An 11,500-nucleotide genomic window follows, 5' to 3' on the forward strand; every position below is an offset into this window, starting at 1 on the left:
GGAGCACTGGCTGCCCTGTGCCCCATGCTGCTGGCTGAGGGGCGGTGGGATACACACACCTCACTGCTCCCACCCTTCTCCTGCAGGGCTGTTCCAGGTGCCTGGTTTGCAGGCACAGAGCCGTGGCACCTGGCGGGACTGCTTCAGAGCTACAAAGTGCTCCTGCTGCCTCTGCCTGTGACAATTCATGTGAGCCATCCTCCATCCATGCAGGGAGGGTGGTGAGGTGCTGGCAGTGCTGTCCAGAGCTGTGCTGCCCCATCCCTGGAGATGCCCAAGGCCATGGATGGGCCCTGGTCAGCCTGAGCTGGGGGGCAACCAGCCCATGTTGGGGGTGGGGCTGGGGGTGCTGCAAGGGCCCTTCCAACCTGGGTTGGATTCGGATGATGCCTTCCAACCCAGGCCATTCTATGACTCTATCATCTGCCTCCGTAAGTTTACAGCTCCGTGTTGGTTATTTCCAGCACCACAGGCAGTTCTTCACGTGGGAGTTGCAGCAGGTCCTTCCAAAGAGTGACATGTTTTTTTCCCATGAAGAGACTTCAACACAGGATCACTCCGTAGCTCATTAAGGTCATTACAAATGTTTATTTTTAGGCAGATGGATGCTTTAACCAGAATTGTAATCCGGTCGTAGCTAAGTGCAGGAACAAGTCAGAATTTGGGTTTTACTGTAATGGTTATGAATGTTTCACTGTGTCTTCAGCATAAGGGATCCCATTGTGCATATTTAGGATGTCTGCAGCTTTTACGTGGTTTCGTCTACATTTCTCAGGATTTAATATTTGAAGTTCCTTCTAGGGATGTATTAGAGGAAAAGCTGGATTTGAACTCCAGTCAGAAAGTTTTCACATATTCAGAATTACACAGTGCTTATAAAAGCAGTTCGCTTCTGTGGGGTATGGTTAATCCATCTATCTCCTGGCATGGGGCACTCATCCCATTCCACAGGGCTGGGATGGGAGCGGGGCCGTGGTTAGCGTCCTCCCAGCCACCCGGGGCTGTCCAGCCTAAGCCCTTCCTTCCTGCCCCGAGTGGAATTATCATTAACTCATAACTTGTTTTCAAGAAGAACATTTTTTTTTTTTGTAGACTGTGGAGTTCTTCCAAGAATTTTTCAATTTCCACAGATGAAAATATAGTCTAAACCAGATGCCAGCTGAAACGCACTCACTTCGTACCACCTCGCCAAGGCAGCGCGCCACGGGCTCAGCAATGTGACCTTTAAAATGGCCTTTCTAGAACACACTGCTAAGAGCACTTTCTAAAAAGCCACAATTGCAGCTACTCTTATTACTCATAATGTCTTTGATGGAGAGGAATACTCAGGGAACTTCAGCTTCAGCAACCCGGTAGAGTCAGTTCTGTGCAGCGGAGGCTTCCTTCGTGGCATTACAGACTTGAGACCACGATGAGAGCGTTGGTGATAATGAACATTTCCTAAAGCATTACTTGTATAAGATTAAAATGAAATAAAAGCAGTGAAACCTTTGCTTTGCCCATGTGAAAGAATGGCTCTGCCACTTAGCCATTCGTTCCTAGAAGTGGATATGTATACCTGTGCCTTCTCCATGTATTTGTAAGTCTAACAAATATTATACACACAAATATACACCAATGTTATGCAAAATGCATTCAGGCAATGTATTTCAAATCAATGAATATTTTGAGTCATCAGCCTAAATGGTGTTTGTAGATGCATAATTGCATGCTACTTTCTGGGATTTTTTGTAGTATTCTGAGTGGCGCTGAGCCGCCACTTCATTAAAACTGTCCCTTGGGATCCAATTCTTTGGGTTTGTTTTTGCATGTGCCAGGAAATTTGGACCCTGATTTCTGTATGGCCACCACTGCCATGCTGGTGCACTGCCGGCCGGCGGCACTGTGTGGCACTGCATGGCCCTGGTGGGCACAGGGAGCAGAATAACATGAGATCCAGTTTGCTTTGGTCAGTCTGGGAGAGACTTCACAGCAGCAGTGATGGGACACTTTAGAGTTGGCTGAGTGGAGTTTTCCTATCATTTCTGAACCTTCTGTCCTTAAACTGATTCAACTAAATATGTGACATTTTGAGGAAAACTTGCCCTGTGTCTTTAGCTTCTTTCATACCAGACAGGGTGGGAACAAGATAAGTTTGCTTAAAAGCCTTTGTTTTCACTCACTTCTCTACTTGCTTGGTGTCCCAACACACTGGTATTCAGATTTGTCACCTCACAGGGCCTTGGTTCTGCCAGAACTCCTGCCTCTGGCTACCAGCAGTGGGATATTGAAGGGTTTGAGCTGCTGTCATCAAGCAGCAACAAACTTACTGCTTTAATCAGCTCCTTTCCATGCGAGATACAACTTGCTGAGCTCCGTGGTTCCTAGAGGTAATGCCTCATTTCCAAAAACTCCTGTTTCTGACCATTGCTGTGGTTTCCCTGGAGTGGGACAGCCATCCTTGCTCAGTCCCTGCCCCATCATTGCCCTGCCCAGCAATACAGGGCCAGAAGCCCCACTCCCACTTCTCCTTGCACAGCCTTTGGTGGCTCATGGGACTGCGCTGGCACTGCTGCTCTGTGCCATGTGGTGACAGGGCTGTTATTCCAGAGCAACCGGATGGGGACCACCAATTTAGTTCTCACAGACCATGGCTTCTGGCTCTTCGAGAGCATTGTTTTGACACTGGCAGGAAAAAATTAGGCCATTGTCTTTGCTCCCATGAAATTTCCTGTCCTCTCTTTATGAGGTGTGTGGCTGCACAAAGTGCCTTTCTGCTCCCGCAGCAGCGAATCTTGACACCCACAGCTTGGGCTGGTGTCCCAGGGTGGGTTTTCTTTCCGGGTTGATTTGGGATTTTTGCCCACGGAAAATGAATGAATGAACAAATAATTTGCAGCTGTCCGAATGGCCGTAACATCTCCGCGCTCTGCCCAGAGCTCTGGAAATGGATATCAGAGCTGCTCAGGGCTTTGATGCAGTCTCTGCACCTGGGCTATGCTCTGGGTCTGGCATATCCCCGTGTGCTGTCACTGCCCTAACACAGTGCAGTCAAGGCTCTGGTATCCTCTGTTCAAATAACTCATCTTCTGCAGTGTGCACACTATGCAACTCAGCATTCCCTGTTTGATAATGAAGGTCAAACCCAAAAGCAACTGGTCAATTTTGGTCTCATCCTTTTTATTCCTAACAAAGAAGCAGCAGTACCTGCAGGCCCAGAGCGTGGTGTAAGCTGGTGTGATGCTCTCCTTTGCTGTGTGTAAGGACTGCTGATGCCAGCAGGTATCTGGTGCAGATGAGTGCATTCACATGGAAGCCCATGTGCAGCTCTGCTGTGCCGGGTAATTGTGGGTCACTTGGTTGGCTCTGTAAGGTCTCACCATGTAGGAATAAGCACTCAAAGGAGCGGACATTTGCCTGCTTTCCATACTACAGGCATCATTAAGGGCTTTGTTTTCTTTTTTATCAGGCTCTGTATAGAATTTTCAATAAAATATGAAGGAGGCTTTCGTAAAAGTAGTGCAAAGTTTGGCAAAATGTGGTAACAGCTGAACCTCACGGTGTCCTCTCCTTCCTTTCGGCCTTCCCGTAAGGCAGGGCTGTTACAGGGGTGGGGTTTGCACAAAGGCAGCACTGCCATCAGCCTTAGAGCATCCCCGATCACCGGCACTCGGCTTTTCTCCCCTCTGTGCCCACGGCAGTGCGTGCTCTGAAGGAGGGCAGTCCGCCTCACACCTCCCTCCCCAGCAGGCCTCCGGAGGACTGGGTGTTAAGAAAGACCATAGCATCTCACTCTGAGCTATGCCTCAGCTTCCACAGAGATAGGGAGTGATAACGGCACGCTGCTATCTCCTGTGAAGTGCGCAGAGACACACAGATAAAAGCGTTTGGAGTGTGAAGTGCCATGGCTTGGCAGCTGCTGCTCTCCTGCTGCCTGCGCTCCGTTGGCCATTCGTTGGTCTGAAGACTACAAATCACCTCCAGAGCTGCTCGGAGTGGAACCGAGGAGTGCTGTGCTAGGGCCGATAGCTCCTCGTGTGCCTTCCTGCCGCTGTGGTACTCCCGTGAGAGCCACGGCCCGTGATGTGGGAGGGATTGTGGCCGGGAGGTTTGCAGCACTGAACGTGGGAGCACTCAGGAAGCATTGCATGGAGCCGACTTTGGACGCTGCTGCGCAAACAGCCCCAGCACAGCGCAGCCCCGGGCTGTGCCTCTGCCCCCGGAGCAGCACTGTTTGCTCACAGCGCTCATTTGCCTTTTCATTTAGCAATTCGTCTGCTCTCTTTCCTCTGCTGCAGTTTCCTCACTCCCTCGCCTTGTAAAGCCATCGTCTGCTACCTTTCCTGGGAACGGCCTCCCCGGAGAGCAGCGCGGACAGACGGCTAACGAGCGGACGGACGCCTAATGGTGCTTTTCCCTTCCTTTTATCCTGAGCCATTTGCTGGGCTGTGCGGTTGACAGGCGCACATCAGGGAGTCAACACGACACCACATTTCTTTAGTTTTCCTCCCTCTGTTCTCCCTTTTCCCTCGTTCTTCTGAAATTCAGGCTGAACCTTCCCATTCCTCTGGCTGCGCTGAGCTCCGTGCAGCCCCAGCAGCCCCCGCTGCCCTTCTCCCCGTGCTCTATGCCTGCTGAGGACGTGCTCTGGGGGCAGTCACCAAGCGAGTGAGTGCCGTTTGGCTTTGTTTTATTTCAGTTTTGTGATTTGTAGAGGTGAGTGGCTGCGAGTCAGTCTGACCGGCCTCCCCCCTTCCTCCGGCCTCCAAGAGGTCCCCATTGCATCTCTGCTGCCCATAAGCACACCTTTCCCAGTCCTACTCAAGACGTTCCATCTGCTGAGTAAATCCCGTGCTCTTCGCAGGAATTTTATATTATCATCTCATTTATTTTATAAGGGTACACATAGAATTACTTTCCTTGTTTTTCTTCAGGAAATGGCGTACCCTTACCCTTCCCCACCTTTTGTTTCCTGGGCATACCAGCCCAGCTCCCAATGCTGCTTGCCTGCAGTGCTGGCAGCCCTGGGCATAAGGGACGCTGATTCAGGCCAGCATGGGCTCCCACCGCTCCGGGCAGCGGCCATGAGGACAGCAGTGGCTCCCAGGTGACCACGCAGTGTGTGCTGGCCTCAGGATCTGCAGAGCCACTCGAGCAAATCATCCAAAAATAGGCTTCATATGTGATGCAGAAGAACCCAAGCAAAACACAGAGCCCAGCCAAACCCAAATTTATGCTTGTGGTTACTGGAGTCTCCGAGATCAATTTTTTGTTTACTTAAAACTCATTTCAAAGCATTTTTTTCCCCTCGTTCTTGATCCCCCAGCAGAGGATGGCGGTGGCTGAGCTCCAGCCCCGGGCTGAGTGTCCTGGCACTGCTGGGGGGCAGCAGGCAGGGTACTGGGGGCTGCGCATCGCCCTGCCGTGACCGCACAGTGACAGGCAGGGACACGCAGCCACGTGGGTCCTTCTGGGAAATGACCGTGCTGCCGACTCGCTGAGCTTCCACGAAGTTGGCTGCTTATGGGAAGCACTCCTGTACTAATGTTCAACCCAGGGCTGGTAGAGAGGAGAGGAAAAAAGGAACGCAGCTGGCAGTACCATGGTCCCAAGGTACCTCTGCGAGGTGGGAGTATTTCAGAGCTGTGTTTTACCCTTCCTCCTCCTGTGACCAGGACTGGGGAACTTCTCTGTTTTGCATGGGCTTCTGTGTCCATCCTACAGCTGTGCCAGTCCCCCTTTTCTCCGGAGTTCTGCCTGGGGTCCCACATGCTGCTGTCTGCTTCTCCTACGTGTCCCACTGCTGTGCTGCAGAGCACGGGCACAGAAGCCAGTGGGTAGAAAGCTCCTCTGCCTGGGCTGGGTAAGTGCTCTGCCTCAAGGTGTGTGAAACTGAGGGAATAGTGAGAGGAGCAGTGCACCACATGGCACAGGACAGGCATCACGGCTCTGTGTGCACGCCCCAGCATCTGCCTGGGGGGTCCACTCCGATCCTCTCACCTCCATCAGAGCAGGACTTTGTTTTGATTTCTGAGTTTTTGATAAGATGGAAGACTGTGAGTGTTAAGAGAGCAGGTTTAGCTAAAAAAATCTAATCCAACAAACCAACCAAAAGGGGAAACCCCAACCTCAAAGCCCCACAGAACCACTGCAGAGCTGCAATAACAGCAGCAGGGGCTGAGATCAGACTCTGTGCCATCCCACATGCGTGGGGTTTGCCCCAGCAGGACAGAAAAGCCTAGAAAGTTGCACTTCAACGTACTTCAGGACAAACCGTATAGAGCATGACCATGGGGGACAACTAAATTGTGGGCAGGAAGAAATGGTTTGCCTCTTTTTCTTTTCTTAGCCCTTTTGATGCTCGTTGGCACATTTGCCCCATTGCAGCTTTCCACCAGGCCCCCCATGGCATTTTTGTCAGAGCTGCAGGGAAACGCCAGCTTTGTCTGGGGCTGCTGGACACAGGGAGATGGCACTGGAGAGACAGAAGGAGGTTCCCAATGGGTTCAATGACATCTGAGCAACGCCCCTGTGTGCTGCTGGGTTGGGCTGTCCCCGGAGAGCACTTCACGGGAGCTCTGTTCTCAGTGAAAGGCACCCAGCATGGAGGCCCATCTCTGGACTCCCCCACTTGCTCCCAGAGTGCCGCCAGGTACTCGGAGGGACCTGGATGAGGAAAACTGAACTGCCACATGAAGATGGGTCTGCCTGGGTGAGCAGTGCCTGCACTGAGGTGCCAATGCATTGCATCTGGCTTTGCTTTGGGAGTGCTCTTGGAGAGGAGAGTTTGGGCCTGAGCTTGAGGCTGTGTTCTCTGAAAAACAAACACCCAGCAGCACGAGGAGCTCACCCCTTAACATCGCATGGCCGTGCCTTCGCCATTCCTTCCTCTTTTCTTCATCCTGCATTCAAGGTGTGACTTCAATACATGTGACCAACTGGAAATTGCAGTCGCCATTTGGAAGGGCTGGTTCCTGCCCTCGGGAATCATGTGGTCATCAGGACCTGGCACTGTGTCCAGCCATGCACTTTGCTCTAGCAGCACTGTGCCCATGGTGATGCTGCTGTGCCCAGGGCATGGCAATTCCAAGCACCCACCGCAGCCGCCCCGGTCCCCTCTGTCCCTCCCACACCCCTCTTTGTCCCCAGCTCGGCGCCAGCTGTCAGCGCAGGCACAGCACAGCAAAGCCTGCAGCAAACACAGTACGGGTGCTCCCCAGCACAAGCCATCGCCGGGGCGGATTTGGCACCGAGTTAAGTCATAAAGGATAAATGTGCTTTATAGCCACATTCAGGATGTAGCTCTAATGGCTAAATAAAAACATACCCAAAGCCGTGGAAGCTGTCAGCTGAGGCCCGAGGGAACTGTGCTGTTGTACAAGCAGACTGGGACTGCTGCAAATCACTGCACAGAAGAAGGAGAAAGGGCTGAACTAAAGAAGTGAAGAGAGAGGGGAGCAAGTGGGAGGGGGCTGCTGAGGAGCAGCAGCATGAATTTAAACTCAGCACTGAGGAGTCCTTGCAGAAGTGCAGATTGCTCCACATCCCTCTGTGTCCCCAGGTGGGCAGGGGAGGATGGTGCTGGCTGTGCCGGGGGGTTGGTGTGCCTGGAGGGCCCTGGGGAGGAGCAGCATGGGGAGGGCAAGAGATGGGCATCATCAGGTTCCTGCCCTGTGCTCCCCTTCTCGTCTGCACATTTGTTACTTAGGTCGATCCCTGGGTGGCCCCACAGTGCTGGGCATGTCCTGGGAGCTCAGCACCCATCCACACCACCCGACTGCTGCCCTTCACATGCCAGCACCCTCACCCACACCCCCAGCCCCTCGTGTGCATCACTCCCTGCCTCGCGCGCCCGGGACAGAGGAAGCGAGTGAGGAGCTGCCAGCAGCCTCCATGCACCCGGAACGTTTTCCTAATAGCATCCAGATGGATCCACAGAAATTGTTCACATCTCAGAAGGAAAAAAAAACATACTTCAGCTGCAAGACAAATGAGCTTCGGATGCTTCAGGCAGGGCAGCCCAGAGGAGAAGCCCACTGCTGGCTCTCCCGAGAGGCTGCATGTATGTCTGAAATGCACCATGGGAGGACGTGGGGATGGGGCTGCACAGCTCTGAGAGTGACCACTGCCCTGAGGTGCTGCATGGACTGCATGGAGCCCCTTCCTCAGAATCAGCCCTGTCCCTGCGGCTCAGCTGTGGGCCCTGCAGCTGCCTGTGCTGGGGAGGTCAGTTGGAGAGGTCGGCTCTTCCATCTGGATGCAGGTGCCCATGCGCCTTCCCAGCTCCATTGTAAGGACCGTAACTCCAAAGGGAGGAAATAATTGGGTTTGGAAAAAGGGAGAGGAGGCATTCTGCAGTGAAACTGTGGCTTTGGGGTAGTGGGGAGTGGTTTGGGCCCATCCCAAGCATTCCCACAGCTGCAGCTCGTGCCCTCTGTGCAGTCGGGTTCTGAGTGGGGTTGAGGGATGCTCTGTGCTGTGGTGGGTGATGAATGCACAGCGGCCCCACTCCGGAAATGGGGCTGGGGAGGATATGAGAGACAGAGGATTCATATCCCGGAAACTCCGCAGTGTAATGGCTCGGGAATTCAGCATGATAAATGTATTTGTCTGCGCTGGTGCAGGCAATCTGCTTAATGTGGGAAGCAGAGTTTCCTGCAGCACCGAGTTAGCAGAGAAGGGAAAAGCCCGAGAGGCAGGAAGGGCCGAGGAGCAGGTAACCGCCATCCGAGGGACCGCCTCCGGGGCTGCGCCGAGTTGAGCTGCAGCTGCCTGGGGGCCCCGGGAGGGGGGTGGGCGGTGCAGCACTCCCCATAGCCGGGACCTGACCAGGGAGCGGAGGGTAGCGGCACCCAGAGCCACCGGAACAGTTTGCTGTGCGTGTTACAAACAGCCCAGCCTGTGCAAAGCTATAGGGAGGCCACAGCCGTGCTTTGAGGTGGAGGGTTTCTGGAGCTTTCTCAAGCTCTCGTGAGTTCCTCCACTCATCCTAATGTGACATTCACCATGGAAATTGCTCCTGTTTAAACACCGGATGGACACAGTATCAGATCCCTGGCCGGAGGGGCAGTGTGTTGGGGCACGATGCTGGGGACGATGCTGGGGACAGTGCCGATGGCTCCGTGGCTGCAGCCCTCTCCCTGGCCGCCCAGTGTCGAGATGTGTGTGTCCTCCAGCGGGCTTTCCAAAATGCCAACCACAGGAAAGCTGCGGAAACGCAAGCTTTCCTTTTGCTTGGATTCCCATCAGTTCCCATAGCTTAATAATAGACTATTTCAGGCTTTCTTGCTTCAGTTGTTTTGGCTTTTCAGGCTCGGTCTGAGTGCTGTCTCATGGGCAAAGCAGCCCGCTGGGTTGAAGGGAAAGGAAGGAGAAGCAGCTTTGTGGGATGAGTGTTCCGTGTGTGATCCAAGGCTCCATTCCGGCTCGCAGGAGCCCAACCCCTCTTTCCCTGCCTGCTCCCCACGGGGATGTGGCTCTTTGGCCGCGTGGGTTCCCCAGCGCATTACTCCCATTAGTCCGGACGGGCGCTGCTGGGGGGGCTCCCGGCACCCCGACACAAGAGATGGAATGGAGGGGGCGAGGAGGTGCTGCGCTATGGGGACCGCGGTTCCCCGACGTGCCCTCCCGCTTCGTTTGGGGTCCCGATGCGGTCGCAGATGTCGGCGCTTTGCATCCTTCCCGAGTCGGCGGAGCGGACGGACGGGACCCGGGCGGCCCCCCCCAAACCCCCGGCGGTGCGCGCACAGCGCCTCGGCACTGCCACCTGCTGGCGGCCGGCGGGGGGACACGGCGGGGAGAGCGCAGATGGCGGCTCCGGGCGCGGACAGCTGCGCTGCGTTCGGGGGTTCTGCTCCCTTTTAAATCCGCCGGTGGAAGAGCGGCTTCCGAGGGACGGAGCCGACGCGAGCCGTCTGTTCAGCAAAAGAGACCCGGGCTCTGGCTGGGAGAGCGCGGGCAGCGCCGGACTGCAACCCGTCCCAGCAGCCCGTCCCAGCCTTTACCTTTCATGGGCATTTCCGTGTAATCCGCGGATAGCGGATGGGAGCCGTTAGACCCAGATTTACATTCCTCGCTAACAACTGGCAGCGCGTCAGGGAGCTGTTTATTTAATGTAAAGGGTGAGATTTAAAGGGGGAAAAAAGCTGCAGCGCTCCCCGTGCAGCGATGGCCGCGACTTCGGCCGCTCCGCTCCCGGTGCCGGGCGGACACTCCGCGTACAGAGCGCTGAGCGGAGCGCAGAGCCCCGCGCTGTGTGCCGCCCTTCTGGGGGCCGAGCGGTGGCACCGGCGCTGACCCCTCGCAGCCACACACCTCCTGGGGAAGATCGTGAGCAATGCTTTCATTAAGTCTTCCAAGAGTTATTTTTCCACTCACCTCTCACCCTGAGGACAAAGCTCTCGGAGCACAGGGTGGTTTCTCCAGGTACCGCCACCCCTCCTTGCTCATCTGCCTGCAGCCATCACTGCGGCCTCCTCGGGGTTTTTCAGACAAAGTGTTGACATTTTCCCCCAGTTGGGTGTCAGTGTGTATCAGAGGTGGTGATTTCTGAGTGCAGAAGTCTAATGAGAGGAATGCTCCGTGGTTAATGAGGTGTTGGGAGGCAGCACAGCTCAACCCGCGGTTACACTTTCCAACTTTCCAGTTTAATTAGAAACCCAGCCCTCCTGTGCATGCACTCCTGTGCATTCCTTTCTCACTTGAGTGGCAGTGCAGGGTTTCATGGGGAGATTTGTCACAATATTCAAGTGAGCTGCTGGTGCTGTTTGCTGTCCACATCGCTCTGCTCTGTTCCAGCTCACAGCTCTGTGCGCCACCACCAGCATCACCCGCAGCACTCCCCAGTTTGGCACGGAGCTGTGCCCGGGATGGGGCAGGTGGCCGTGTCCTTCTCCTGTCCTGGCCCTCCTGCTGTCATATTGCTGGGCTTTTGGCAGACACTCAGGCCTGCCCAGTGCTGCTAAGTACCGGTTTAGATGTCAGACTTTCGACTCTTACGCACTGCCATTAAGCAGTTATAAGTTTGTAGGAACAATGAGAGCGGAGATTGCAGGGCGCAGCCCTGCCCCACACCAGGTGTCCCTGCCCCACACCCTGCACAGGGCCCCGCATGCCATGCCTGCAGCGTGCTGAGCCCTGCCCCGGCCCCACACAGTGCAGCTGCTCTCACTGAGGTGTAAAGGGCACTCAGGCAGTTGTACCCATGCACTGCTTGTGATGGGGACACAGCTGACATTGGGACACAGTGATCATTGCTCATTGACCTTTGGTAACCAGGCTGTGTTTGACGTGGGTTGCACAAGGTGTGCTCTGATGCACAGATCAGGCGGTGCTGCAGAACGGGTGCAGGTGCCGGGCAGTGCAGGAGCAGCACCCAGCCTGCCTGCGATGCAGGGGTGTATCCTACAGCTGTGGTTCCATTTTGAGGGGAAGGAGGGGAAGTTGCTCGTGCTGAGTGAACTTTTGCAAGCCTTACTTTCCCCTTTCTTTTGATTAAAACATTTTAATTAATGTAAAAGGG

General features: G+C 54.6%; 1 long non-coding RNA gene across 4 annotated transcripts in view; it reads left to right on the forward strand.

Annotated features, from left to right (window-relative positions):
• Window positions 1-7,590, forward strand: part of LOC101749811 — a 31,957-nt gene extending 24,367 nt beyond the window's left edge. For 3 of the 4 annotated variants that reach the window (XR_005839494.2, XR_005839495.2, XR_006931390.1), the window contains exon 4: window positions 1,093-7,590. This is a non-coding gene — a long non-coding RNA (uncharacterized LOC101749811). The remainder of the gene's footprint in view (window positions 1-1,092) is intronic. The other variant, XR_006931391.1, reaches the window with a different exon arrangement.
• The last annotated feature ends 3,910 nt before the right edge of the window (window positions 7,591-11,500 follow it).

The sequence above is a fragment of the Gallus gallus genome, chromosome 13 (genome assembly GCF_016699485.2).
Source record: "Gallus gallus isolate bGalGal1 chromosome 13, bGalGal1.mat.broiler.GRCg7b, whole genome shotgun sequence".
NCBI lineage: Eukaryota > Metazoa > Chordata > Aves > Galliformes > Phasianidae > Gallus > Gallus gallus.